Source organism: Chanodichthys erythropterus, chromosome 2, assembly GCF_024489055.1.
Source record: "Chanodichthys erythropterus isolate Z2021 chromosome 2, ASM2448905v1, whole genome shotgun sequence".
NCBI lineage: Eukaryota > Metazoa > Chordata > Actinopteri > Cypriniformes > Xenocyprididae > Chanodichthys > Chanodichthys erythropterus.
The window spans coordinates 7,793,853-7,821,752 of NC_090222.1; the positions used below are offsets into that span (position 1 = coordinate 7,793,853).

A 27,900-nucleotide genomic window follows, 5' to 3' on the forward strand; every position below is an offset into this window, starting at 1 on the left:
ACCTCACTCCAGGCCGCTCCCATGCCGTCCGAGTCGGGTCCCTCTCTGCCTTGCTGCCCCACCCCCGGTACGTCTGTGGTGCCTTTGGTCCCGCTGGCTCGGAGTCTGGAGGTGTGGATCACGCTTCCCAGCCCGTCCCGCTGGCTTATTCGCACTATCAGACTCGGCTATGCGATTCAGTTCGACCGGTGTCCCCCGGTTTTCAGGGGTGTCCACTTCACTCAGGTGTCGTTGGACAGTGCACCTGTTCTCCGGGCGGAGATTGCTGTCCTGCTGGCAAAGGATGCAATCGAGCCGGTTCCTCCAGCCGATATGAAGTCGGGGGTTCTACAGCCCCTACTTCATTGTACCGAAAAAGGGCGGTGGGCTACGGCCAATCCTGGATCTGCGCGTCCTGAACCGGTACCTTCACAAGATGCCGTTCAAGATGCTCACGCAGAAGCGCATTTTCGAATGCGTCCGTCCCCGGGATTGGTTTGCAGCAATAGACCTGAAGGACGCGTACTTTCATGTCTCGATTCTGCCTCGACACAGACCCTTCCTCCGGTTTGCGTTCGAGGGTCGGGCATATCAGTACAAAGTCCTACCCTTCGGGCTGGCCCTGTCACCCCGCGTCTTTACGAAGGTTGCGGAGGCGGCCATTGTTCCCCTCAAGGAACAGGGCGTTCGTATTCTCAACTATCTCGACGACTGGCTGATCCTGGCCAGCTCGCGAGAGCAGTTGTGCGAACACAGGGACATGGTTTTAGCTCACCTAAGCCGGTTGGGTCTTCGGGTCAACCGGGACAAGAGCAAACTCGCCCCCGGGCAGAGGATCTCTTATCTCGGTCTCGAGCTAGACTCGGTTGCACGGACTGCGCGTCTCACCGAGGCGCGCGTCCAGTCGGTGTTGAACTGCCTGAGTTCGCTCAAGCGCAGGACAGCGGCTCCACTGAAAGATTTTCAGAGGCTCCTGAGGCATATGGCATCTGCAGCCGCGGTCACGCCGCTCGGATTGCTTCATATGAGACCGCTTCAACACTGGCTCCGCGGCCGGGTCCCGAGATGGGCGTGGCAGTGCGGCACGAACAAGTGTCCAGGCATGCTGTGGTCTCCACAGATGCCTCTGCCACGGGATGGGGGGCCACGTACAACAGGCATGCAGTGGCAGGTCTTTGGACGGGGCCTCAGCTGCATTGGCATATCAATTGCCTCGAGTTGCTAGCGGTACGTCTTGCGTTGGCCCGCTTCAAGAAGCTGTTGTCAGGCAAGCACGTTCTAGTCCGCTCAGACAGCACTGCGGCCGTTGCGTATATCAACCGTCAGGGTGGTCTACGCTCCCGTCGCATGTCGCAACTCGCCCGCCATCTCTTGTTGTGGAGTCAGAAGTATCTGAGGTCCCTTCGGGCCACTCATGTCCCAGGTGTGCTCAACCGTGCAGCCGACGAGCTGTCATGGCAGCCTCCACTTGCGGGCGAGTGGCGGCTCCACCCCCAGGTGGTTCAGCTGATTTGGCAGCATTTCGGCGAGGCTCGGGTAGACCTGTTTGCCTCCCCAGAAACTGGCCACTGCCAGTGGTTTTATTCCCTGACCGGCGGCACGCTCGGCACGGATGCCCTGGCACACAGCTGGCCCCCGGGTCTGCGCAAATATGCGTTTCCCCCAGTGAGGCTTCTTGCACAACTCCTGTGCAAGGTCAGGGAGGACGGGGAGCAGGTTCTGTTAGTGGCTCCGTACTGGCCCACTCGGACCTGGTTCTCAGACCTCATTCTCCTCGCGACAGCCCCTCCCTGGCCGATTCCTCTGAGGAAGGACCTCCTGACTCAGAGACGGGGCACCCTGTGGCACCCGCGTCCCGATCTATGGAACCTCCACGTGTGGTCCCTGGACGGGATGCGGAGGTTCTGAGTGATCTCCCGCAAGCGGTCGTAGACACCATCACTTCCACTAGAGCTCCTTCCACTAGGAGTCTCTATGCGTTGAAGTGGAACCTGTTCGTCGAATGGTGCGCCTCTCGCCGAGAGGACCCCCGATCATGTTCGGTCGGATCCGTGCTTTCCTTTCTGCAAGATGGGTTGGAGCGAAGGCTGTCTCCCTCCACCCTCAAGGTGTATGTTGCCGCTATTGCCGCACATCACCACGCAGTTGAGGGTAAGTCCCTGGGGAAACACGATCTGATCGTCAGATTCCTGAGGGGGGCCAGGAGACTGAATCCTCCTCGCCCTTCCTCCATACCCTCTTGGGATCTGACCCTGGTTCTCACAGCTCTCCGGGGTCATCCCTTTGAACCTTTGCAATCAGTCGACCTGAAACTAATGTCTCTTAAGACGGTTCTTCTGGTTGCATTGGCTTCCCTGAAGAGGGTAGGGGATCTGCATGCATTTTCGGTCGACGAAACGTGCCTAGAGTTCGGGTCCGGTGATTCTCACGTTATCCTGAGACCCCGGCCTGGATACGTGCCCAAGGTTCCTACCACTCCCTTCAGAGATCAGGTAGTGAACCTGCAAGCGCTGCCCTCGGAGGAGGCAGACCCAGCCCTAGCTTTGCTCTGTCCCGTCCGCGCTCTGCGCGTTTACGTGGATAGAACGCGAAGCTTCAGGACCTCAGATCAGCTCTTCATCTGTTACGGAGGCCAGCAGAAGGGAAAGGCTGTCTCCAAGCAGAGGATGGCCCACTGGATAGTGGATGCCATCGCCTTGGCGTACGAATCCCAGGGCGTGCCTTGCCCGCTCGGGTTGAGAGCCCACTCCACCAGAGGGGTGGCCTCTTCCTGGGCGCTGGCTCATGGCGCCTCGCTGACAGATATCTGTAGAGCTGCGGGCTGGGCGACACCAAACACGTTCGCTAGGTTTTATAGCCTACGTGTAGAGCCGGTATCCTCACGTGTACTCGCATCCACTAGTCGGTAGACGTGTTGTACCCACTCTAAGTGTCGGCTTGCAATGCCATTCCCGCCACTGGCCGGATACGTGCATACTTTCACTCCAGTCGTGTTCCCCGCTTGGAGAACCCTGTCGAGTTCCTCCGCCTCCCCCTTCGGCTCGGACATTGCGGAGTGTCTCATGCCAGGCCTACATCCGTCGCTGACGCTGTCTGTTGGCTGGGGCCCATATGTCGTGACCCCTCTACGTGAGCGGTCCCATATGTGTACTTTCCACGGTTTAAAACTCCCTACGGGCCGAGTCCGTGTCTTTCGCTTAGCAGAGCCAGCTCTGCTGTCACCTGTCAGATGAGTCTCCCCCTACCAGGTGGAGCCATCCCAGGGACTCCATATGCGTACTGCCCCCCGGGCCAGTCCATGTGTGTATTCCCACGTAAACTCCTCCCCCATTGGGTAGGTAGTGGTCTCCGCAGCGTCCCTCACGGGTTCGCTTCCCCAGTGTGTCTAGTTTACTTAGTGCGTAGTGGTTAGACAGCAGTAGACTCTCTCGGTGTAAGCTCGCCCCCTTCACCGCCAGCCGGTGCTATGGGCGGCTGAGCTTGCGCTGGGCACTGGAAGGGGTTTCGTAACTGTGGCGCTTTAGTTGGGATCCCAATTCGTCGGTCACTACTGACGTACGTCGAACGTGACCGACTGAAAGGGAACGTCTCGGTTACGTATGTAACCCTCGTTCCCTGAACGTACGTCCCGTCGCCACAGTTTCTGTACCCTCGCTGTAGCGCGGACACCAGTTGTCTCCTCAGCGAAAAACAGAGTGCGATTGCATCTGCTTCCTATTTATATACACCTGTCGGGGGCGGTGCGCATTATGCAAATATTGCACGCCAATTCCATTGGCTTGTTTTAGTTTACACAAAGCTGATAGGGCTCTCTAAGCGATATCCCAATTCGTCGGTCACTACTGACGTACGTCTCCGTTCCCTCCTTCAGGGAACGAGGGTTACGTACGTAACCGAGACGTTTTGGTGGACACATGGCCTTATGCTGCTTATGTTCAGCGCTTTCAGGTTGTTTTTTTTTGTTTTGTTTTTGCGCACAAAAAGTATTCTCAAAGGTCTTATGGGTGTGGAACGACATGAGGGTGAGTAATTAATGACAGAATTTTCATTTTTTGGTGAACTAACCCTTTAAGTAAACTGCCACATTCAATTCAATGCAGTATTTTACACAATATTCAATGCAGGATTTACACAGAAATTTGATCGGCTTGTATTTTTCACTGCTAGTTTTGTCTTGTCTTGTAATATTTTATGTTATCAGTAATAACCTTGATCCTAAAGCTAAGTTTTATTGCCAGAATTTGGATGTAAACCAGTGGGTTACTATTGTCCGGTCAACCCCTGAACTACACCCTTCCAGTCATTCAAAGTTAAAATGATTTCTGACAAAATCAAATGAAAATGCAAGCAACATATAAAATCACATACATTTAATTTTATTATATTTGATATTTTATTTCTGACTGGTGTTCTTCCTGATGCTTTTATTTGTCCTGTCTGCGTTGCCACAGCTCATCACTGCCTCTAGTGAAAGTCTGAGACTGTGTGTCATTGCACTGTCATTAAGTCATATGACATGTACAGCTCAGGTGATTGGCTCAAAAGCATCTGTGCCTAGAAATGCACTGATCCTAGTTCAGCAGCAGAGAGTAATATTGAGAGTATAAGTTCCCACACCCCTGCCTCTCTGTCAGATCAAACCCTGTATCCAAGGATCAGTGGCCTCCCTGAACACCCACGGTCACGGCAGGCAGCAGACGCAGGCCCTCGGGCTTTCATCTGCCGAGCAGGAAGCAGGCGGTGGGAATTAGACTGTGGCTTCTGCTGCTTCCAGTGGATGACATCTCTCTTTCATCCTGTGCCGTGGCTCTGGCTGCTGCTAAATTTCACTGTATGACGTCCCACTCACTCTCTCCACACACAAGACCTTTAAATGAAGCTGCTCTTCATCTCCTCATCATTAATTACAGCCACTGCGCTGATCTCTGACAGTGAAACAGACAATCATCATTACAGATCTAAAAACATTTCACATGGCGTAATCCTCTAGATTTTAGTGGTTTAGTCACAACATAACATTATGTCAGATGTTTCTCTTAAAACTCATAAGGGAAATAAAATACAGACACACTTTACAATAACTTTTGCTAACAATGCATTGACTAACATGAACTAACAATGAGCAATATATTATTACAGCTTTTATAAACCTTTTTAATGTTAGTTATTAAAAATGTTCATGTTAGTTCAAACTTGTGCATTATAACTACTGTTAACAGATACTTTTGATCTTAAAATATGTATTAGTAAATGTTGAGATTAACATTAACTAAGATTAATACTGAAGACATATTGTTGATTGTTAGTTTGTGTTAACTATGATGTTGTTAACTAATGCTAACAAATGAAACCCTTGAACCTAATTAATGCAGAGTAGCTCAGATCTCAGGAGAAAAATCTGAGAAGCAGTAAAAATCTCCATGTAATCTCATTGTTGTCCAGAAGAAATGACTGTGATATGAACAAGATCTAATCTGTGCCAGTGCTTTCTGTTTATGCACGTGTCATTATAACTGAGCTCTTTGTGGCTGATGGTTTATTTCAAATGGACAGAACTGAAATGGATCTCAGGGATGACTGTGATATGACGGTCATTTTATAAGAGAGCCAAAGAGATTAATCTCACTCCTAGGAGGTTTGTGTAGCTACAAATATTCCCAAAGCATTACCTAAACCTGGAGATTTTCAGATTATGTTAGTGTTACTAGATCACTGCCAATAGAAGATCAAGTCAAAAGAGAACGATCATTGAAGAGCAGCAGTTTTGAAGTTAGTCTTGCATTAACAGGTGGTCCTGCTCTTGGCAGTCAGTCTGGATTTCTGCATATTATAAGCTTCTTGCCAAGTACTCAACTGTCATACTGCCCATCAGAGGTGGGTAAATGAGTTATTTACAATCGATTAAGGTTGCTGGATTAAAAATAAATAAATAAATAAAATCCCACCTGAGAAAACAAACAAAGCAAAGCAGCACATTCTGAGTGGTGAAAATAGCAGAAAAACAGTTTAAGAACAGACTTCATGATGTTGATTTAGTCATTTTAAACTGCATAAGTGTGTGTTTCTTGAAGGGTTTCTGAATACGAGTGTCATGTTTTTCAGTAGGGCTCTATTTAATCACAGCCATTCATTTTAATATAAATGCTTGTCTTGACATTCCTTATAATTAGTAATTACACCATGTTATCATTTCTGAGAGATGAAATGCAATACTCTTATTATTTTGAGCCGTATTTACTGCATAAAAAAAAAAAAAAATTAAAAATAAGGATGGAAGACATACAATACATACACTACATATATGCACATACAATAAAGTAAAAAATAGTAATGTTGAAATATTACAATTTAAAATAATATACTTTCAAATGTAATTAATTCTTGTGATGGCAAAGCTGAATTTTCAGCATTATTACTCCAGACTTCAGTGTCACATGATCCTTCGGAAATCATTCTAATAGGCTAAAGAAACATTTCTTATCATTATCAGTGTTTATTATTGTTATCATTCTGGAATGTGGAAACTGTCAATTTATAAAATAACCTGTTTCTTTTTCCACTAAATACATTTATTTGTCTATTTTGGGTGTATTTTATATAGAAATACTATTACAGATCATAGCCATGCTCAATTATCGTCTGGCAAATTAAGCAAACTTGTCAGCTAAAGAATAAAAAAACACACACATCAACATTTCTGTAGAAAAACAGAATTTCAACAATACAGTTTGCTATGTAATTTGAAGCCACAGACTCTGTCTGAAACTGCTTGTGTCCATGTTGTGTCCAATAGCATCCAACTCATTTGCAGAGTTAACCAGTGTCAGGAAAGTACTTGGCATGTATTTCTAGTGGATTAATGGAGATGTAAGTAGGCCTTCTACAGAGCCAATATATAAACAACTTGAAGGTTTAGCACATAAAAATCGAAGAGACCAGGCAAAAAGATAGGCTATTAAATCAATACAGAGTTCATTAAGATATAAATGAAAGACTATGGATATAAAAAGATCAATTCAGTTAACTGTGTTTTTTCACAAGCTCATCAGAGAGATTAGACGTGGTTGTGACATCTGGAAATGTTGAAGGCTTCGCTTATAAATGTTAATTATGTACATTAATTTAAAATGATCTTTATCTATTTAAAAAAAAAAAAAAAGTCTGTGTCATGCAAAATATTACGTTGCCTCTTGCATATTTCACAACACTTTTAAAGTGAAATGTCCAGCGAGTGGCACTAGAAGCATGTTAATTTTTTATCTGAAACAGATGAACGTGAATCTGGCAACATTTTATTATGTTGGTTGTTGTACATATCACGGCATTTCGGAAATTAAATGTCCTGAGTGGCACTAAAAGGTTAATGCTCTATCGCGTTTGAAAATAACATACCACCAAACCCTAAACATAGGTTTAACAAAAGCAAATGTGAGATTAAAACACATTTGCTAAAGCATCCATGCCATTTTAGCTTGCTTTTATAGGTCTTTGAGCTCTTTTATCATAACTTGTGCTTCACAGGACTCGTACCAAAGTGCAATGCTGAGATGAGCTAGCAAGTCTGCTACATAAGAAAAGCTACCAACACATTGAAATAACGTACCCGCGTCAACATTTTTGAAAAACAGAAAATACAGCAGTAATATCACAGCAGTTTCTAACAGAAATGAACACTAGAGGCAGTAAACAGGGTTGGGGAGTAACAGAATACATGTAACGGAGAAATCAAGATACAAAAATCCAGTAACTGTAATTTGTTTACAGATTACAATCATTTAATTTAAAACTAATGGAAATTTAGCTGCTATTTTGTTTTCTAAGAAGAAAATGCAAACAACATGGTTGTACAGTGCAAACTCTGCCTTCCAGCTACGAAAACACTTTCTTTATCAAAGGACTAAAAAATAATCTGTAATACCATATTGTAGCCACTAGATGTCTGTATATATATATATATGTGTGTGTGTGTGTGTGTGTGTGTGTGTGTGTGTGTGTGTGTGTGTGTGTGTGTGTGTGTGTGTGTATGTATATTCAGGGCCATGTATTCCCAAATTGTGGAAATGAGACATGATTGCTTAGTTTTAATAGGTTTTAAAAGTAACCAAAAGGTTAAACATTAAAATGAAAGCAGAACAAACATTAACAGAAATGTCTGATCCAAGCTTGTTCAGTTTGGTTATGATCTGATGGCACTTTTATATTTTTAAGCTCTAAACATCAACAACTATAATAATATTGCAATATAATTCAATATAATTTTTTAAACATTTTTATTGTTGAGACCCATTCAAAAGTATGGAACGTGTAACATTTAAAAACTTGCAGAAATTGAGAAGAAATAATTAAAATTCAATTATTAAATTTCTCTTTCTTTCTTTATATATGTGACTTTAAAGTAATCCAAAAGTAATCAGATTACATTACTTTCATATTGTGGTACTTGGATTACACTACTGAATACTTTTTTTATGAAGTAATTTGTAACTAACGGAATACATTTTTAAAGTAACCCTCCCAATCCTGGCAGTAAAACAGCATGCCCTTTTAATTGTTTTCAGACAAAATTATGATTACAGGGCCAGATTATGGATTAATAAAGACTTTTTACCATAGTGCATCATTCGTAAACAAATATATTTTGGAGTTTGCATCACTTACCCAGCTCCAGATTTTCAGGTTTTCTGAGGTAACAAGTTTGCTTGGTAGCTCAGCTGGTACAGAATTAAACTTTGATTGAAGAGTTTGGCTACGAATCCCATGAAAGATGAGTCACGACAAAAGAGCTCAAACACAAGAACTCAAAAACAAGCTAAAATGCCACAGTTACGATTGTGTTTTTATGTCACATTTGCTTTTGTTGACACTATTGGGTAGGTTTAGGGTTTGTTGTAGTTGTACGTTATTAAACATCATGGAGCATTAAGCTTTTAGTGACACTCACCGAACATTTCAATTCAGAACTGCGGTGATACATACAAACTCCGACATAATAAAAAGTTGCCATATTCAAGTTCATCTGTTCTGGAAAAAACTAAACATGCTTTTAGAGCCACTCACTGGACATTTCACTTTGAAACTGTCACGAAAAGTGCACAACGCAATGTATTTTGCATTTTGCAAAAAATGTCGACAGGTATTTTTTTTCTAATAAACCTGGGCTAAAAGCTACACATTATTGAGCTGGTTATGTGATGCAAAGATCAAAATGTATTAGATTACAAATGATGGACTATGGTAAAAGTGTTTTGAGGTTATAACATATAGAACCACAAAAAAAAAAAAAAAAAAAAAAAAAGCCTTTATTAATTGATAATCTGCCAAGTAATCATAAAAGATTAAATATTAAAGGATTAATTTTGTTGGTGTTCTTTTCAGCTGGAAACTGCAGTGATTTCTATGTTTTGGTATGTGTTTGGAGTTTTGCAAAATTGTAAATAGAGGCAAGTTTTTCCAATGAGCCTATGTTAGGAGTATTTGATTAACTATTTCCAAGTCAAAACAAAAATAAACAATAACATTAAAATAAGAACTTTTCAACAGCACATGTTGTGCCATCAAACTAAACTTAAGTGAGTACTGATTCGTCTTAAATAGTTCAAGAGCTGGATTTCATTTTCTTTTCACTATGAAGGTTCACGCAGAGTTCGTGAACCTTCATACTGTAACAGTGTAATTACACAAATAGGTACAATGTAACAGTGTAATTGCACAAATAGGTACTGAGTAATATTAATTAACTGCACAGGGTTAAGTTTATGGTTTGCTTTGGGGTTAGTTGCTTGTAATTATGCATAATTTACTGTTGTTGTTGTTGTTGTTGTTGTATATAACTTAATATTATAGCAAGTGCACTTTAAAATAAAGTGTTACCTAAATTAAAGATAGATTCTTAAATGCATGTTGTTATACTCACAAATTATGTGATGACCTGGACAGGCGGTTGGTGGTTCTGATTCACACACATCCCATCAGCACAGTTACATGTGATCTTCCCAAATTCTCCTACACAGTGGAAAACTATTCACAAATCCTTGATGTGTTGAACGGATCCAAAGCAGATGTGTTGGAGGAGGCAGGGCATGAGAAAGTGAAGCGAGTGGGAGAGAGAAATGGGAAGAGGAAATGAGAAGGACTGTGAGAAATCAGACAACCTTTTAATAAATCCAAACATACAACTGAACAAGAAAGAAGTTACAACTCTGCATGTGAAACTGGTAGTCAAAGCCACAAAGATGCAGAGTTCCTCCTGAATCAGACCAAACACTAACTCTGCTCCATTTACCCACAAATCATGATTGTTCGGCTGTTTATTTGCTGGAGTGCAGAACCATTCACATTTCTCCTCCTCGAGATGGTGAACGGGAGAAAATACTTTTTTCGGGGGGCGCTCTTCACCACGGGAGGAGACACATGAGGAGGGCGTGATGATGTGAGAGCAGTCACATGACCAAACAGGAGCCAATAAGATGAAGAGAATTCAGGTTCACTACAAAGTTTAGTGGGTCATGCCCAGCTGTGGACAGATACAGCCAATGAGATGCTGAAAGAACGGTGTGCCGCGCGGCTCCAGGCAGACAAAATGTGATTGTCTTTTGTGAAACAAGCTGCACGAGAGAGAGACAGATAAAGAAAAAGAACCAGCAGTGGCAGCAGTATGAATGGATAAGTGCGGGAAATATGGTGCAATATGACACCTGACACTCTTTCAACTCAATGATGAATTTTGGATTGTTTTATTTATTTGTTTACTGTATAGGCTTGTTCAGCATATAGTCAACACAAACATTCATATTTAACTCCAAGGTAAGGCTAAGGACACATTCTTCCCCTTTAAAAACACATTTAAATAGATTTCCTGAAATAGTTTCAAGTTACGTGCCTAGAAAGAGCACAAAGAGAGCTACCTTTATGACCACTGAAAAGCATCACTCATCTCAGCTTAAAGGGTTAGTTCACCCAAAAATTAAAATTATGTCATTTACTACTCTCCCTTATGTTGTTCTACACCCGTAAGACCTTCGTTAATCTTCAGAAAACAAATGAAGATGTTTTTGATGAAATCAGATGGCTCAGTGAGGCCTCTATTGCCAGCAAGATAATTAACACTTTCAGATGACCAGAAGGGTACTAAAAACATATTTAAAACAGTTCATGTGAGTACAGTGGTTCAACCTTAATATTATAAAGCGACAAAAATACTTTTTGTGTGCCAAATATAAAAAAAATAACGACTTTTCAACAATATCTAGTGATGACTGATTTTAAAACACTGCTTCGAAGCTTATCGAATCTTGTGTTTCAAATCAGTGGTCCGGAGCACAAAAGTCACGTGATTTCAGTAAAGAGGCTTCATTACATCATAAGTTTTTCACAATATCAATAGTTCACTTGACTTTGGCAGTTTGATAAGCGATCCAAACTACTGATTCAAAACAAAAGATTCGTAAAGCTTCGAAGCTTCATGAAGCAGTATTTTGAAATCGGCATCATTAGATATTGTTGAAAAGTCATTATTTTGTTTGTTTTTTGGTGCACAAAAGTATTAACAAGTATTCACGTCACTTTATAAAATTAAGGTTGAACCACTGTACTCGCATAAACTGTTTTAAATTTGTTTTTAGTACCTTTCTGGACATCTGAAAGTGTTAATTATCTTGCTGGCAATGGAGGTCTCACTGAGCCATCAGATTTTATCAAAGATATCCTAATTTGTGTTCTGACAACATATTTGCGTTCTCATTTACTCCAATAGCAAATGAAAAAAAAAACAAATATCATTTCTATGACATAAAAAAAATATAGAGAGATTGATTACGTCGGTCAGAACAGAGAAAGATGTCAAATTTGCCATCGCCCCTTCAGCAGTTGTATTAGAAACACTGCAGCAGCGTTAACTAATTTTCTGTAATTTAATGCCAAGGTAATAAAATACAAAGTATAGTGTTGTAAATGTACATTACATTTTTGAAAAATTATTTAAAAAAAAGCTAGATGTACAATGTTAATTACAGTGGAAATGCATCACAACAGTCTGTGTATCCCATCAATAAATCAATCAATCAATCAATCAAATATAAGCCACTATGACTGAAACTCAGCTGTTACTGAAATAAATGATTTTCAGCATACAGTCCCTCTGGCTTTTGTTCCCATCAGATAATGAATCCAATAACCCGGAACGGATCACAACGGAAGTGATCTCTCGCACTCATTGAAGCAAAGCGCAAGACAGCACTTCCATCATCAGAACACGTTTTCTGACCTCACTAACTGGATACACAGGGCAGTTGGACATAGTGGTGTTTTAGAGGCAAAACATGATTGTGCATGATTTTTTTTACTCTTATAGGCGAAGTTCCCATTGACATGCATTATACGACTGACAGACTGCAACATTTGGAGTTAAAAATCATCATTTGTGTTCTACTGAAGAAACAAAGTCAGTGACAAGGCCCCTGAAATAGGCCTTCATTTTAAGCTTTCATTTAGTGATGAGGGACTTTTTTGCTAGACAAAGAGCAGGGGAAATACCAAGCGAGTGTCTCAGAGCCAGCAAAAGCTATGAAAAGAATGACTGTTTATCTCACAGAGTAAGATGCAGGCTGCAGAAATGACATGCATGGTTGTTGTTCTCACTGGAACTACCTACTGTAGCCAAAGCACAATAAAGTCAGTTAGCCATTTCCAAAGCCCATATTTACAAAAAATAGATTCTGGGAATCAATACTCTGGTCTCATGAGACCAAATCAATAATTTTGGATCTAACAGCATCCAAAATGTTATGGTGTTGCTAGAAGAGGCGTACAGTGAGAAGTGCCTGGTTCCCACAGTAAAGTTCAGTGATAGTAAATCTCTCATATAGGGATGTATGAGTGCTGAAGGTGTGAGGGAGTTGTGCTTTATCAGTGCTGTAATAATTCCCACACCACTGTGTAATTTAATACACAAACTTGATGTTACCCTTTCCTCATTCCCTGCATTGTTGGGTATTTTTTTCAACATGACAATGAGGATATGCATGCTCCCAATGTGAAAAACCTTCTGTGGACATGTTTTGTACTCAATCTTAAAGGAACACTTTTTGAAAATAGGCTCATTTTCCAACTCCCCTAGAGTTAAACAGTTGAGTTTTACCGTTTTCAAATCCATTCAGCCGATCTCCTGGTCTGGCGGTACCACTTTTAGTATAGCTTAGCATAGTTCATTGAATCTGATTAGACCATCAGTATCTCACTCAAAAAATGACCAAAGAGTTTCGATATTTTTCCTATTTAAAATTTGACTCTTCTGTAATTACAGAAGTAAATGTGTACTAAGACCGATACATACAGTAGTAAAGTTATTTAATTTAATTTTCAGAATTAATTGAAATACAGGACTGTGTATAACAACAACAGTGGAATATGACAGCAGTACAGCAGGTGTCAGAGTTCTGCTGCAGATCAGTAGATGCGCGCTCACACACACACACACACACACACACACACACACACACACACACACACACACACACACACACACACACACAATGAGCTTCTACAAAACACACCGTTATCAGATGAGGGTCTCTCTCCTTTTTTTTTTCTTTTTTTTTTTTTTTGGCATTCAAGAAAAAAAACAAACAAAAAAACAGGTTGAGTCAATTCGTTCTAGGAACAAAACCGTGACATAAAAAAAAAGGGAAAAAAAAGAAAAGAAACAATCATTTTGACTGAATCATTTTGAACTTAATCAAATTAATTCTAATTATGACTTAAATACAGAGAAACCGAAAGATACAGTTTCTAGTCTCTCAAAACATAGCTCACTTTTTCAAATAATTCACATAGTTTCTTTTGTAAAACGAACTTTACAAAACAAGAATGACGTCTTTCTACTGTTTAAAATTCACTGAGGTATATGTTAAAAGGTCCATTTTTACATTAAAATACAAAGTTATTTCCCTTTTTGTATAGATGGTAATGAAAGTGAAAGACTAACTCCTGCATAGTTGTTCAGTTACATCTAATTGTTTTGATAGTATTTCATTTTTGTTAGATTCTGAATGTATTTCCATACAGTATTACTATAGAAATGTAATAAGTCTTATTCAGTCTTGTAATATGTAAGGTATTGAACTTACTCTTTTACTCTAGTAGTTTTTCTACTTTAAAAATTCATGTTTAATTCAGTGTGCTGTTGTTTATTTGTAATTATTTGTGAAATTAATTAGCAATTTCTGATTGAAAAATGTTTTAAAAGTAAATCAGTGTATGGTTACCCTCAGCCTAATTAGCACTAAATCACATACGACATCCGTCATGAATATGAACTGTTGTCTATGTACTTTTTTTCAATTATAAAAAAAAGTAAAAAAAAAAAAGAATAATTTAATTTAATAGACACAATATACACCACATACTCCTTAAAATCATCATGCACAGAGACCTCATTCAGGTCCAAGTAATGTCCAACAACCCGTGAATTTTTTAAACTAATCTTCCTGTTTTATTGCCGCTTTCAGATGGGAATGATCACAGGAGATTGTTATGAGGAAAGACATGTTTGGTACTTGTGGTTGCATTAGCCTACGGTTCGTGAGAATGCAGCACCAGAGGCCATGCAGCGTGCTGGAGAGGAACACACCTCACAGACCTGCAAATGTCAAAGTGGCTTCCTGCTGAGCAGCCGATCAATGCTGACCTGTGACCCCGCCACCATGCCGCAGCATTTATGCTCGGCTCTTCAGAGGTCAGTCATCTCACTATTAGAACAAGGATGAGAAGCAGAGAAGGAGTGGGAATGAGGATGAGAATGAGAGTGGAAGAAACAGGAAGAAACCGAATACAATGCTATATATAGATGGGGCAAAAACGTCTCGGTTACGTATGTAACCCTCGTTCTCTGAAGAAGGGAACGGAGACGTACGTCAGTAGTGACCGACGAATTGGGATATCGCTTAGAGAGCCCTATCATCTTCGTGTAAACTAAAACAAGCCAATGGAATTGGCGTGCGATATTTGCATAATGCGCACCGCCCCCGTCAGGTGTATATAAATAGGAAGCAGATGCAATCGCACTCTGTTTTTCGCTGAGGAGACAACTGGTGTCCGCACTACAGCTAGGGTACAGAAACTGTGGCGATGGGACGTACGTCTCCGTTCCCTCCTTCAGGGAACGAGGGTTACATATGTAACCGAGACGTTCCCTTTCAGTCGGTCACGTTCGACGTACGTCAGTAGTGACCGACGAATTGGGATCCCAACTAAAGCGCCACAGTTACGAAACCCCTTCCAGTGCCCAGCACAAGCTCAGCCGCCCATAGCACCGGCTGGCAGTGAAGGGGGCGAGCTTACACCGAGAGAGTCTACTGCTGTCTAACCACTACCCACTAAGTAAACTAGACACACTGGGGAAGTGAACCCGTGAGGGACGCTGCGGAGACCACTACCTACCCAATGGGGGAGGAGTTTACGTGGGAAATACACACATGGACTGGCCCGGGGGGCAGTACGCATATGGAGTCCCTGGGATGGCTCCACCTGGTAGGGGGAGACTCATCTGACAGGTGACAGCAGAGCTGGCTCTGCTAAGGGAAAGACACGGACTCGGCCCGTAGGGAGTTTTAAACCGTGGAAAATACACATATGGGACCGCTCACGTAGAGGGGTCACGGCATATGGGCCCCAGCCAACAGACAGCGTCAGCGACGGATGTAGGCCTGGCATGAGACACTCCGCAATGTCCGAGCCGAAGGGGGAGGCGGAGGAACTCGACAGTGTTCGCCAAGCGGGGAACACGACTGGAGTGAAGTATGCATGTATCCGGCCAGTGGCGGGAATGGCATTGCAAGCCGACACTTAGAGTGGGTACAACACGTCTACCGACTAGTGGATGCGAGTACACGTGAGGATACCGGCTCTACACGTAGGCTATAAAACCTAGCGAACGTGTTTGGTGTCGCCCAGCCCGCAGCTCTACAGATATCTGTCAGCGAGGCGCCATGAGCCAGCGCCCAGGAAGAGGCTACCCCTCTGGTGGAGTGGGCTCTCAACCCGAGCGGGCAAGGCACGCCCTGGGATTCGTACGCCAAGGCGATGGCATCCACTATCCAGTGGGCCATCCTCTGCTTGGAGACAGCCTTTCCCTTCTGCTGGCCTCCGTAACAGATGAAGAGCTGATCTGAGGTCCTGAAGCTTCGCGTTCTGTCCACGTAAACGCGCAGAGCGTGGATGGGACAGAGCAAAGCTAGGGCTGGGTCTGCCTCCTCCGAGGGCAGCGCTTGCAGGTTCACTACCTGATCTCTGAAGGGAGTGGTAGGAACCTTGGGCACGTATCCAGGCCGGGGTCTCAGGATGACGTGAGAATCACCGGGCCCGAATTCTAGGCACGTTTCGTCGACCGAAAATGCATGCAGATCCCCTACCCTCTTCAGGGAAGCCAATGCAACCAGAAGAACCGTCTTAAGAGACATTAGTTTCAGGTTGACTGATTGCAAAGGTTCAAAGGGATGACCCCGGAGAGCTGTGAGAACCAGGGTCAAATCCCAAGAGGGTACGGAGGAAGGGCGAGGAGGATTCAGTCTCCTGGCCCCCCTCAGGAATCTGACGATCAGATTGTGTTTCCCCAGGGACTTACCCTCAACTGCATGGTGATGTGCGGCAATAGCGGCAACATACACCTTGAGGGTGGAGGGAGACAGCCTTCGCTCCAACCCATCTTGCAGAAAGGAAAGCACGGATCCGACCGAACATGATCGGGGGTCCTCTCGGCGAGAGGCGCACCATTCGACGAACAGGTTCCACTTCAACGCATAGAGATTCCTAGTGGAAGGAGCTCTAGCGAAAGTGATGGTGTCTACGACCGCTTGCGGGAGATCACTCAGAACCTCCGCATCCCGTCCAGGGACCACACGTGGAGGTTCCACAGATCGGGACGCGGGTGCCACAGGGTGCCCCGTCTCTGAGTCAGGGGGTCCTTCCTCAGAGGAATCGGCCAGGGAGGTGCTGTCGCGAGGAGAATGAGGTCTGAGAATCAGGTCCGAGTGGGCCAGTACGGAGCCACTAACAGAACCTGCTCCCTGTCCTCCCTGACCTTGCACATGAGTTGTGCAAGAAGGCTCACTGGGGGAAACGCATATTTGCGCAGACCCGGGGGCCAGCTGTGTGCCAGGGCATCCGTGCCGAGCGTGCCGCCGGTCAGGGAATAAAACCACTGGCAGAGGGCAGTTTCCGGGGAGGCAAACAGGACTACCTGGGCCTCGCCGAAATGCTGCCAAATCAGCTGGACCGCCTGGGGGTGGAGCCGCCACTCGCCCGCAAGTGGATGCTGCCGTGACAGCTTGTTGGCTGCACGGTTGAGCACACCTGAGACACGAGTGGCCCGAAGGGACCTCAGATCCTTCTGACTCCACAACAAGAGATGGCGGGCAAGTTGCGACATGCGACGGAAGTCTAGACCACCTTGACGGTTGATGTACGCAACGGCCGCAGTGCTGTGTGAGCGGACTAGAACGTGCTTGCCTGACAACAGCTTCTTGAAGCGGGCCAGCGCAAGACGAACCGCTAGCAACTCGAGGCAATTGATATGCCAATGCAGCTGAGGCCCCGTCCAAAGACCTGTCACTGCATGCCCGTTGTACATGGCCCCCCATCCCGTGGCAGAGGCATCTGTGGAGACCACAGCGTGCCTGGACACTCGTTCGAGGGGTACTCCGGCCCACAGGAACGAAGGGTCCAACCACCGGACAAGGGTGCGACGGCAGCTCGGTGTCACGGGGACACGGAGCGTGCCGCACTGCCACGCCCATCTCAGGACCCGGCCGCGGAGCCAGTGTTGAAGTGGTCTCATATGAAGCAATCCGAGTGGCGTTACCGCGGCTGCAGATGCCATATGCCCCAGGAGCCTCTGAAAATCTTTCAGTGGAGCCGCTGTCCTGCGCTTGTGCGAGCTCAGGCAGTTCAACACCGACTGGACGCGCGCCTCGGTGAGACGCGCAGGCCGTGCGACCAAGTCTAGCTCGAGACCGAGACAAGAGATCCTCTACCCGGGGGCGAGTTTGCTCTTGTCCCAGTTGACCTGAAGACCCAACCGGCTGGGAGCTACAACCATGTCGGGTAGGACTTTGTACTGACATGCCTGACCCTCGAACGCAGACCGACCTAGGAAGGGTCTGTGTCGAGGCAGAATCGAGACATGAAAGCACGCGTCCTTCAGGTCTATTGCTGCAAACCAATCCTGGGGACGGTCCAGGATTGGCCGTAGCCCACCGCCCTTTTTCGGTACAATGAAGTAGGGGCTGAAGAACCCCGACTTCATATCGGCTGGAGGGACCGGCTTGATTGTATCCTTCGCCAGGAGGACAGCAATCTCCACCCGGAGAACAGGTGCACTGTCCAACGACACCGGAGTGAAGTGGACAGCCCTGAAGACCGGGGGACGCCGGGCGAACTGAATCGCATAGCCGAGTCTGATAGTACGAATGAGCCAACTGGACAGGCTGGGGAGCGTGATCCACGCTTCCAGACACTGAGCCAGCGGGACCAAAGGCACCACAGACGCACCGGGGGTGGGGCAGCAAGGCAGAGAGGGACCCGACCCGGACGGCTTGGGGGCGGCCCGGAGTGGGGTCGGACTCTGCGAGGCAGCAGTGTGCATGGGAGACAGCGCACGGGACGCGGTCTGCACCATCACACTGCCACCTGCTGGCGAATGGGGAGGGAGCTGTCAGCGGCGAGGCGGAGCCTGGCACACTGGCAGACACCCCTTGTTGTGACCTGGAGTTTGAGGAAACTGCTCTTTTTGTGGCAAAGTGGGTACCGCTGGACTCCGGAGAGCCAGCGGCGGTAGATGGACAGCCGCCACAAAATACCCCCCGGCCCTCCTCCGGGGGTGGGAGAGCAGATGGAATACTCTCCCAAAGGGCAGGAACCTTCCGCTCCAGGTTGCCCGTTTCAGGGCCGAGTTTTCCCCGACCGCTTGCCACCTGGCTGGCAGAGACGGGCTGGGCACCACGTCCGCGACCGGCACCCTGCTGTTTGGCTGGTGTAGGCTGCTGCTTTGCCAACTTAGCAGGGGCGGAGGAAGACGCAGGCGGGCGCCCTCGGCGACGAGCGGGCTGAGGCTGACATGACATGTCTGATAGCCTCAGCCTGCTTCTGTGCAGCGGAGGACTGTTGGGCACAGCTCTCCACCGCGTCGCCGAAAAGGCCGACCGGAGACACGGGGGAATCCAGGAACCGATGTTTGTCGGTCTCCCTCATGTCTGCCAAGGTCAGCCAGAGGTGGCGTTGCTGGGCTACCAGAGTAGACATCACCTGGCCAACAGAACGCGCTGTCACCTTCGTTGCCCGGAGGGCAAGGTCAGTGGCAGCGCGCAGCTCCCCAAGCAGCTGTTGGTCAGGACCTTCCTGGGGCATCTGCGACAGCGCTTTTGCCTGATAGACCTGCAAAAGGGCCATCGCGTGCAGGGCAGAGGCAGCCTGCCCACAGGCACTGTAAGCTTTCTCAGTCAGACCGGCTGAGAATTCACAGGCCTGGGACGGGAGACGCGGCTCACCGCGCCAGCCAGCGGCCGTTGGACACAACTGCATCGCAACAGACCGCTCGACTGGCGGGATCCTCGCGTAACCCCTGGCTTGCCCGCTGTCCAGGGAGGTGAAGGCGGACGAGGGACCAGGCCCTGTACGAGCCCCATGCGGAGCTTGCCAAGACCTGGTCACCTCATCGTGTACTTCCGGGAAGAAAGGCATTGGGGCGGGACGCTGGATTTGACCAGCGCGACCCCCCCCCCAAGTGCCAATCGTCCAACCGAGATGGGCCGGGACAGGGTGGAGGGTTTCACTCAAGCCCGACGCACAAGGCGGCCCGGGAGAGCACAGCCGTGAGCTCGGGATCCGACTCGGGCAACGCTACCGTCCCGGGCGGCAGCGCGTCCGAATCCTCCCCCGAGGACTCAGGCTCACCTTCCGATGCAGCGATCGACATCCGATCCGCCGCCGACACACCAAAGGTAACGGCTGGACAGTCCGTAGAGGGCCCAGCGGAAACCAACGGCGGCACGATGGGTTGCGGTGCTGATGAGGCGGCAGGGGCCCAAGGAGCGTTTCCGCTCGGCGGGGAAGCCCTGACCGTAATCCTCAGGTCACCCTTCCTATACAGCGCCGTACCGTCATTCCGGTTCCCGGGGCCGGAAAAAACGGTCGTACGCGGCATAGGAGAGGGGACCCCCGCTTCCTGAGACTTCAGGAAGGAGAGCCTCGACCTCAGCACCGCGATAGTCATGTTCCCGCAATGGGAACATGAACCATCCACAAAAGCTGCTTCAGCGTGCAGAATGCCCAAACACGAGATGCAACGATTGTGCCCATCAGCAGGGACCAGGGAACGACCGCACCCATTAACGCACAGACGAAATGACATACTGTCAGGGTTCGTCTGTAAAGCTCTTTTAGAAGGGGAAGTCAACTCACTCGTGCTGAAGCACCCAGGGAGCGACGCGATGTGTCAGGTACACCACTCCCTGACACACCGAGGAACCGGCCCAAATCGCTACACACGCACACACTCTTTGTGTTGCTGTGAAAACAGCAGTTTTCGAGCTTATAGCTCAGCTCCTCAGAGACTCGCGACCTCGCTGAACGTGCCCTTTCACCAGCACTGAAAGCTCGCTGTAAATCCTCTTCTGTTTAGGCAAAGTTTTAGAATAAACAAACGAAGAAAGGAGTCTTCTAAACAGGACACCAGTGGATGGCTCCGAAGTGAAAGACAGAGTGCGATTGCATCTGCTTCCTATTTATATACACCTGACGGGGGCGGTGCGCATTATGCAAATATCGCACGCCAATTCCATTGGCTTGTTTTAGTTTACACGAAGATGATAGGGCTCTCTAAGCGATATCCCAATTCGTCGGTCACTACTGACGTACGTCGAACGTGACCGACTGAAAGGGCACACACGCTTAAAAATCTTTTAATCGTTTACGCGATCATCACGTAAATGATTGGCCCTCTGGCTTGTCAATCACTGCCGTGACATTCCTTGTGAGAGATGTGCGCGGATTGGCCCTCTGGCTTGTCAATCACTGCCATGACGTTCCTTGTGAGAGACGAGCGCGGCTGCACGCTCCAGTAACTTTCCACACTCCACAGGTGCCGCATGAAATGTTTTTGTCAGGAGACAGGAGTAACAACTGCAGATTATGAGTTACCTGCGGTGAGTCCGACATAATGAATCCACTAACGCAACACAGCGAATGCCAGTGGTAAACACTCGTGTTCCAATACTCGTACACAAGTTTTGGGAGGCGTTCCCTTGAAATGAGCTGTGCAGGAGGGGGGTTGTTCTTACGCATGCGCTCATTTCAAAAACTCAGTAACAGTCTTTGGTTTCTCAGTCGACGAAAAGATCCTCTTTGGCACCTTTAAGTATTGAAGAACATTAAAAATTATAATGAATATGCAACGGTGCATAGCTATATTTATCAGAAAGTTGCTCTCTAGAGTTCATTTTTCTAGCTGACTAATGAGTTTATGTTCACTGAATATGTTTTTCTGAGGTAAATGTGACGTTATGTGGCATTTGCAAGCTGTTTTATTGACGTCTTTCTGAGGTTTAAACACTGATTGAGCTATTACACGAGACATGATACGGATTTCCGTAAGTTGTACTGTATATTGTAGATGTTTAGATGTGTTTATTTCATGCTGTAACTGGTATTTAAGCGGTGGAGTGGATGTTCACGTGTGCTTGTGCTGCCGCTTCGCTTTAGCACCTCAGTTAAAGAGATCTGTCACGTCACATTAAACAGCGCCAAAACTGTACTTATTTTTGAATCTCATAATAAGATGTCATTTGAAATCTGAGACTTTGCTTCATATCAAAAGTAAAAAAAAAGACAAAGATTATTGCGATTTATTGGATGGGAGGCGCTACCAAAGTCCCTTTAAGACAAGTTATTTCACTTGGCGGCCATCTTTGAAACGCCTCTCGGGTATCCTGGGCATCATGCAGCTCCTATCTCTTTGAATGGGGAAACATCAATTCTCCAAAACTGTTCGCCAACCTTATGATTAAATTTCATATTTGAAATCACCAATGAAATCTAACAACAACCGGCTCATAAATCTTGACAAAAAAAAACTGTATTTTTCAGGCTGGATCAAGTTAATGCACATGCGCAGACCTAAATGCGTGTCTCTTTGGAGGCGTGCGTCTGACTGTTTCTATAGAAACCGGTGATTCTAACGGCCGCTGAAGTGACACGATGACTTTACCAGTCGGCGATTGGCCCTTATTTAGAAGGCGGGACTTATTCCGCCATATTGCGCGTTACACTTTCTCCCATTCAAAACAATACGAGTGACACGTCTTGTGTTATTCTATAGTCTTTGGCGCTACATATTCTGCTCGTTCATCAACTGAAAACAGACTAGACTAATCGATTCTTGGGATTTAAGAATCGATATCGGTTCGTAAAAATGAGAATGATTAAAATTGAGAAATCATTATTTTTTACCCAGCCCTAGTAAACACATTACCAACAAAGTTGACTGTGTTTACATGAGTACTCACCAGGATGCGCATTTTGACATATTTTTGACCATTCAAGGGCAATAATCCGTGAAAGAGACCTGAAGCTGTGATTATGCGGCTTTCGGTGTGCGGCTGAATGCGCTTCAGGTCTGAGTATAATTATTTTCTCATTCATGCATGTTTCTTTGCTGCTTTCTTTGTCATGCACTTTACTTCCTGCAGGTAGTGGAAGCAAAGCTCAACACAGATGTCCTAACTCCTGCTGTCATATATTGACACAAATTGAGAAATATGGCTCTTATTAGAAACCTGTTAATCTTAAAGTACTAGCACTAATAAAATTTCACATTGTACCATTACAAGGGAATTGCAATACTTTTCTAACCCCAGTATACCGTGCAACACTAATGGAAATGCATAATGAAGACGTGAACAGCTACGGTTAGAACTTCATGGGTTGCCATCTCTTAATTACGGTAGTTATGTCGTGAACGCAGCATAAGCTCATTGTTTTGATTTGGTAGGAACTGTAAAAGGTGGCTGGTGTTTGGTTGCAGACGGAACATAAAGATTGGAGGAACATTTTAAACAAAACAAATTACACAGACTAAAGTAGTCAACATTTGAAGTGGATCAAAAAAGTTCAACAAAGTTGTCCTAAGAACTAAGTTGTCCTAAGATGAAAGTTTTAGGACAACTTTGATAAAAGGTTTTGATCCACTTCAAATGTTGACTTCTGTAGTTCAATCAAATTAACTTTTATGCGTATTTAGAACTTTCTTTTTCTTTTGAGTTCACAATTGACACATTTTAAGTAATCTGAATTGTTTCATTGTTTTGAGTTTTATGAACTGGTTTCTTTTCATTTAGACAAACTTAAAACTTACCTGAAACTGGGCTGGGATTTCTATTTCCCAGCATGCTTTGCCATGACAGGTGACAGAGGGAGAATAAATGGTCAATTTAAGTGTTATATATATTTTTTTTGTGCAAGATTAATGTTAAGTGGGGGATTTAGTAGTGTTTAATGCTTTGCTATCCCAATTTAGAAGAGCCATATAGTGCCACAGGCCCTTGGGTGAACAGAGCTTGAGTCACGTCTCACAGACCTTTCCCGATACCTGACGTTGCGTCAGTTAAGCTATTTTGTGAGTTGAATACGGAAGGCATAGGACATGTTTTGAACTGCAAGAGGCATTACACTTTATTCGTAAATTGAATGTTTAGCAGGCGGTCTGACGGAAGCTATATATTTTACTTTATAACTTGTTAAATATGGATATTTTTCTTACACAAACGCATCCCTTCACTTCAGAAGGCCTTTATTAACCCCCCGGAGCTGTGTGGAGTATGTTTTGCTTTGGATGGATGCATTTTCTTGAGCTTTATACTCGTTGGTCCCTTTCACTGCCATTATAAAGCTTAGACGTGTCAGGATATTTATTAATATAACTCCGATTGTGTTCATTTGAAAGAAGAAATTCATATATACACCTAGGATGGCTTGAGAATGAGAAAAGTTTGGGGGTAATTTTTGTATTTAAAATTTTGTAATTTAGTGCACCTTTAATGCCGGTTAGTCCTGGTTGAGTTGGTGTGCAAGCAAAGCCACTGTTCACCAGCTTATACATTATATTTATTTATTTGTTTGTTTGTTTATTTGTTTATTTATTTAGCAGATGCTTTTATCCAAATGTTTAGTAGGGTTTTTTTTGTTTTTTTTTGCAAGAGGGGAAAAACACTAACACAGTAATTTATCATAAAGGAACCAACGATATTAGCAGTGCCGGCAGCACATTTTAGTGGTAATCCAGATGAGTTTACACATATAAAGAAGTGAAATTGTGAAACAGAAGTTCATTTGTCTATGTATTTGGTCTTCTGGAAAAGTCCTGCTGGTGGAAACCCTTGAAAGCTTTGCCTTGGACCAGCATCCAAAGCGCAACATACGCTAGAGTTTTCAGCAAATAAAAGTCATGGCTTCATTTATTTCAAGTAATTGTTACTGCATCTCTAGTACAGATATAATGGATTGATAAAATTAAGATAATTGCTCATCTGTATCTCCATCCATCTATCTGAAAGTGTTCAAAACTAGCACTTGATTCACAAACTCTGACATATACTCTAATTCACAGCAGCAGCATATGAGTCACAGCATTTGGGGTTGTGAGTGCTGACCACTACCAGTATGTTACATAATGACTGTCCATGTGGCTCGTAAAGTCGGTGTGGGCATCTGGGAGACTCTGCAGGACACCGAGGCAAAAACCCAGTCTACTGGGAGTCATGAGCCTGAACACACACATTCTGCACGGATGGATGTGCTGCAGCTTTCTGTGAATTGCATCAGCCAGGGTGGTCTATTTTTACTATTTGTTTGAAAGCTGGTGTTTTTTCTTAAACATGCCGGAAGCTTTTAGGCAAGATGTGTATGAGAAATGAGGGCGTACTGATCCTCGGATGCTCGGCTTTTTTGGAGTTCCTAGGTAAGACCAAAACAATGTTTTCTAACATACATTGAAATAGCAAAGTCATTACAACTAAATTAATTATTAAAGGGATTTTTTTACACTACATGACAACAAAGATAAAGCACAAAAAGGGACACAAACCAAACTTGGATATGATCACAAAAATCAGTGATACCTAAACAAGACAAGAGTCTTCTTGTGGCCTTCATACAGAGTTTCTCTTCATACCTCCTGTTCATGTCCTATTGGCCCTAATGGCACAAGCCTTTGAAGCAATATACAGGTTTTGCTTTCCTTTCTGACACCTGTTAAAGAAAGGCAAGCACTTCAAAAGGTAAGCGTAAGTGGGACCTCACAGGGAGAGACGCGATCGCACCGCCACTGAACCGTCATGCCATCATCGTGATGCTCCAGAGATGACGGTGAGAATGCACAGTGTGTCTGCATGTCATTGTCTTGTCTTATCAGTGCAAACAATTATCAGTGAGCAATAAATCAGTCGGGATTTATGTGATTCCAGGTAGTGTAAATCTTTCATCACCTGCAGTCAGTAAAGACGACACGATAACTTATCTCGTATTTGTATAGATACAGCAACAGTCTGGAAATATTCTTAGTGGTTTAACCTACTGCTTCCCATTTGAAACTGTTTGTTTTGAAAGTGTTTCTCATTTCTTTAAGCTATGAAAGCCAATTGATATGTATGTTCCAGTGGTGTGCAGTGGTGTTCTAAAATGAGGAGGCAAAGTATTCTTTTTTTTTTTTTTTAATCCATTGTAAATTGTTTACAATGCTCTAGTTACAACTAATGTTGATATATTTTCTAAGTTAAAGGTGCCCTAGAACTTTTTTTAAAAGATGTAATATAAGTCTAAGGTGTCCCCTGAATATGTCTGTGAAGTTTCAGCTCAAAATACCCCATAGATCTTTTTTTTAATTCATTTTTTTAAATGCCTATTTTGGGGCATCATTATAAATGAGCTGATTCAGGGTGTGTGGCCCTTTAAATCTCGTGCTTCATGCCCCAAGAGCTTGCGCTTGCCTTAAACAACATTAAAAAAAAGTTCAAACAGCTAATATAACCCTCAAAATGGATCTTTACAAAGTGTTCGTCATGCAGCATGTCTAATCGCGTAAGTACAGTGTTTATTTAGATGTTTATTTGGTTATGAATGAGTTTAATAGTTCTCCATGGCTAACGGCTAATGCTACACTGTTGAAGAGATTTATAAAGAATACAGTTGTGTTTATGCACTATACAGACTGCAAGTGTTTAAAAATGAAAATGCGATGGCTCTTGTCTCCGTGAATACAGTAAGAAACGATGGTAACTTTAACCACATTTAACAGTACATTAGCAACATGCTAACAAAACATTTAGAAAGACAATTTACAAATATCACTAAAAATATCATGTTATCATGGATCATGTCAGTTATTATTGCTCCATCTGCTTCATTTTTGCTATTGTCCTTGCTTGATTACCTAGTCTGTTGATTCAGCTCTGCACATCCAGACGTTAGTACTGGCTGCCCTTGTGTAATGCCTCGATCACGGGCTGGCATATGCAAATATTGGGAGCGTACACCCCGACTGTTACGTAACAGTCAATGTTATGTTGAGATTCGCCTGTTCTTCGGAGGTCTTTTAAACAAATGAGATTTATATAAGAAGGAGGAAACAATGGAGTTTGAGACTCACTGTATGTCTTTTCCATGTACTGAACTCTTGTTATTTAACTATGCAGTGGTAAATTCAATTTTTGAATCTAGGGCACCTTTAAATAAAGATTACTTACACTATCAAAAAAACAACCAACAAAATTTGATTCTGCATTTTTAATAGAAAACTTATTTTCAGATCATCAGTCATCAAAACTTGGTAAACACTGCAGGTGTCATGATGGTCACAGACATGGAGATGTATTGTTAATTTCACCAAACTGATTGCTGACTAAAAAAATAGACTTAGATAATGTTTTCAAGACATTTCAAGTTGGATTTTGACAAAACGGTGTCAAGTGAGTGATACATACTTTTTTATTTAGTTTTTCCATTAACACATTATTTATTAATTCAGACTGATTTGCAGATGCATGAAAACGCGAGGTGGGATTTATTGCATGAGCAGGGTAATAGGCCAATCATAGCACAATGTAGGTACTGCCTGCTTTCACATGAGATTTTTTCCATTCATTCGCAGTTACCACCCATCAAACTCACAACAAGATTTAGGATTTAAAACTAACTGGGAATAGAGAAGGCAAAGGAGATGATGCCTGGTGTTGCTATTGGACAGTGTCATTTTAGTCAAGTCACCTTTATTTTTATACAGTAGAAATTGTTTTAAAGCAGCTTTACAGTGATAAACAAGAAATTAACAGTATTATTGATATACTTCAGCAAGATAATAGTATCATTATTAAACTCAATTCAGTTCAATAGACATGTGCCAATATATGGATAGTAATATGACAGATTATATATATACACACACACACACACACACACACACACACACACACACACACACACACACACACACACACAGGTGATGGTCATATAATTAGAATATCATCAAAAAGTTTATTTCACTAATTCCATTCAAAAAGTGAAACTTGTATATTATATTCATTTATTACACACAGACTGATATATTTCAAATGTTTATTTCTTTTAATTTTGATGATTATAACTGACAACTAAGAAAAATCCCAAATTCAGTATCTCAGAAAATTAGAATATTACTTAAAGGATTAGTTCACTTTTAAATAAACTTTTGCTGATAATTTACTCACCCCCATGTCATCCAAGATGTCCATGTTCTTCTTTCTTCAGTCGAAAAGAAATTAAGGTTATTGATGAAAACATTTCAGAATTTTTCTCCTTATAATGGGCTTGAATGGGCACCAAACGGTTCAAGGTCCAAATGAC

At 44.1% G+C, this 27,900-nt stretch overlaps 1 protein-coding gene across 9 annotated transcripts in view; it reads right to left on the bottom strand.

Annotated features, from left to right (window-relative positions):
- Positions 1-27,900, bottom strand: part of sox4b (SRY-box transcription factor 4b) — a 199,171-nt gene that overhangs the window by 29,377 nt on the left and 141,894 nt on the right. For 4 of the 9 annotated variants that reach the window (XM_067400655.1, XM_067400589.1, XM_067400547.1 and 1 more), the window contains one exon: positions 9,893-10,009. The exons of 3 other annotated variants lie outside the window; for them this stretch is intronic. The gene's annotated coding sequence lies outside the window, so the exon portion shown is untranslated. Of the gene's footprint in view, positions 1-3,727; positions 4,905-9,892; positions 10,010-14,605; positions 14,724-27,900 lie in introns of those variants that run through there. 2 more of the 9 variants (XM_067400662.1, XM_067400523.1) reach the window with 2 other exon arrangements.